The sequence below is a fragment of the Brachyhypopomus gauderio genome, unplaced genomic scaffold (assembly GCF_052324685.1).
Source record: "Brachyhypopomus gauderio isolate BG-103 unplaced genomic scaffold, BGAUD_0.2 sc37, whole genome shotgun sequence".
In the NCBI taxonomy this organism is placed as follows: domain Eukaryota; kingdom Metazoa; phylum Chordata; class Actinopteri; order Gymnotiformes; family Hypopomidae; genus Brachyhypopomus; species Brachyhypopomus gauderio.
In genome coordinates this window covers 851073-854263 of record NW_027506867.1, presented here as the reverse complement: position 1 = coordinate 854263, position 3191 = coordinate 851073, and the positions used below count along the sequence as shown (strand labels likewise).

Genomic DNA, 3191 nt, shown 5'->3' with positions numbered 1-3191 from the left:
TTCAGACAGACCGACATACAGTAGCTTTGCTGACAGATCCCGCATCTCCTACACTATAAAAAAACTTCCACTAGCAAAAAATGAAGAGCGATGTATAACAATCTGGAGAGAATTTAGGGCTGATCCGCGTTGTGTAATATTTGAAATGTGACGCTTAATAATGTTATTGATGTAAGTAATGGATTGTGCTGAAAAACGATAACGTTCATTAAAAAATAATCCGAAAATGATAGTAGGCTAGGGGTGGGCGGATCGATATTTATATCGATAGTATCGATACAAAGGTGAGGATCGGTATCGGATCGATACCACAGCGAATCCCGCTCCCTTCATGTTATAATGTTTAGTACTTGAAATTTTCTTATGTATTTATTAAAACAGCTATATAGCGATGGATCGCGCTGTCCCATTTCTTACCACAGTCCAAACACATGCCCTCAGGTGACGTACACCAACACTTTCTGATATCAATCACAACAAGCCGATTTCCCTCTCCAATAATTACAATGGAATATGACTTCCATACATCAGACTTTCCTGTAGTTGGCTTAATTGTGGTGTATTCGCCTGTTTTAATTGAATTTTCCACAGCTGAAACTGGTTGACCGTCTACAGCAGGGGTCGGCAACCTATGGCACGGGTGCCACCATTGGCATGAGGCATAATCACTGGCACGTGACACGCTGGACCAGCATCAGCAAAAATATATATAATTTAATATAAATTATTATATTAATGGATTATAATTTCAAGTAAAAAGTATCCCCCCCCCCCCCCCCCAACGGTTTGGAAGTATCGGTATCGGCGATACTGACCAGTATCGTATCGGTATCGTATCTATACCAAAATTCCGAGTATCGCCCACCCCTATAGTAGGCCTGTCTATTCGGGGTTTTATAAGGCGTTCCCGACGAAGAGCTCGGCGAATAAACTGAGCTTCAATATCCACATGATCCTTGAGGAAAGGACACATCATGATGACGTGTTTGTAACTCTGGTTCAGGTCCAAGTTAACCTGGCAGCGAGCAGGTTAGCTTCAGAGCATAAGTTGCTATAGTAACTGGTTCTCTTTAAGCTTGGTTTCTGGAACGGAAAACTTCGAGTTTCCGTGAGTTCTGAGTTAACTTACCCGGTTTTCTCACTTAACCCGCTTCTTGGAATACCCCCCTGGTGAACAGCTTTCTGTTAAATAACAAACTTAAAATTTACCCATCCCATTTTCCCCTTTCTAAGAAGAAATCTGAGGCTGCTGTTCTGAGAAAAAGGGGTTTTTTTGGAATAAATCAATTAGGATAAAGTTGTCTTTAATTATATTCAACAACTTTTACTTGATTTTTTTAACTTTAAATGTGCCATATTTTGTCAATTGTGATTTTTCATCAGAATCGAAATTTGTCCTCTGCTTTTTACCCATCTGTGCAGTTAGAACACACACACTAATGATTAATTAGGGGGCTGTGGTGCACACATGCCCAGAGCGGTGGGCAGCCCTAGTCCAGCGCCCGGGGAGAAGTTGGGGTTAGGTGCCTTGCTCAAGGGCACCTCAGTCATGGCCTCAGGTCTGGGAATAGAACCCACGACCCTTTGGTCACAAGACCAGTTCTCTACCACCAGGCCATGTTTGCCCACAAAAAAAAGTATCAGGGGAGAGTGCGAACGCAGTCCCCCACTACCAGAAATTATGCAGTGGAGATTCCCACATTTGGGGAATTCGCATGGGTCAACACAGCCTGAGTGCAATGGCTGAGCCTCACCTTGGGCGAACCACCTTCCTGATCATGGTCTCACCCCTGCCAGGTAATTACACTCACTTTAATACACTAAAGTTAAGGCTATATATCTAATTTCTAGTAAGTGGCCCAGGCCCTCCTATATTTTCATGTAGGCTATGTCCCCCTCAGTAAAAAAAAGTTTGGACACCCCTGCTTTAGGGCCTCCACATTATTGTCTTTTAATGTCTCAGGTTCTAATATGCTGGCTGAGCCTGCTTAGGTGGTTTTTTTTGTGCAAGGTGTTCAAATGGTGTAATTTTAGCAGGAGAAAGGATGGTTCTTAACACTTTAATCAGCAATAAAATAGTTCAACATTATTTGGCTGTAATAGCCCATCAGGAATCTTCTACAGAACCTTCTCCAAGGAGATGGCTCTTCGTTCCTGGCAAGACAAAGATGGGTCAGCTAAGAACCAAGTAAATCTGAAGTTTACACTGGAAGAAATTGGTGAGAAATGTAGTAGTTTAAAGCAGTAGTAGCTACTTTATATAAACATAACATTTATTCATATGTGCTAAATCTGTCCTGGCAGTTCTATATGACACAATTAATCTATACCAAAACTCTTCTGGTTTTGACTAGTCCTCCTAAAGCTGTTTACAAAAATCCACACCTGAATCAAAACAACTAATAAGAGTCATGAGGCATGTCTAATGAGTTTTATTCACTGTTTGGGCATCTGCTTGCTGAGTCAAGCATAATCTGTGAGCAACTTCAGGAACTTTGTTGTAAAAAAAACACCCATCATCAATGAAAGAACTACCCAGTGGGGTTAACAGTAACTTCTTTTCTGAGGCTTCTTTGAATGTTGCTGTAAATGTCTTTGTGAAATACCCAGACAGTTGTATCAATTTGTTGTTTCTTCTGATGTTTGTGTCTGAACTCTAACAGCTAAATGTTCTCATAAGTCATTTACTGCTTGTTCTTTTAGTGGATATTGCTGTGCAGTAGCTGTTTTATTGTTTTATTGTCCAAAATGTTTGGCAGTTGTCCTCTGAAGGGGGGTCTTTAGAGGAGGGGCTGGAGGCAGAGCTGGAGTGCAGTGGAGGCGAGGGACCTGGTAGCTGTTAAAATACCCACTGATTTCTCAATCTTACATACTGTATTTTAAATGGTATTAAATGTGAGTTTCCACAGTGTAATCCACATGAGCTACAGGAGGAACAATAATTTCAGAAGGTAGATGGACACTTTTAGATTTTTTACATTATAGTAATATATAAAATAGGATGGGGTACATGTAACTTTGTTATCAAAGCCGTCTTGACAGGTTTATTGCCCCCCAATAAAACTTTATGACCCCAATAAATTTTTATGACCCCTCCCCCTTATCGTGTTCTGTACATAGTGGGGATGAGATCTAATAGTAATTGTTTTTTTTTTTTTAAATCAGGAGTCCCTAAATGCTCCTCTTTGAAG

The 3191-nt window shown here is 40.7% G+C and overlaps 1 non-coding gene across 1 annotated transcript; it reads right to left on the bottom strand.

Annotated features, from left to right (window-relative positions):
• Nucleotides 1–1641: 1641 nt before the first annotated feature.
• On the bottom strand, nt 1642–1805 carry LOC143485768 (U1 spliceosomal RNA). The gene has a single exon (XR_013123030.1). It is a non-coding gene; the product is annotated as a U1 spliceosomal RNA (small nuclear RNA).
• Nucleotides 1806–3191: the final 1386 nt, after the last annotated feature.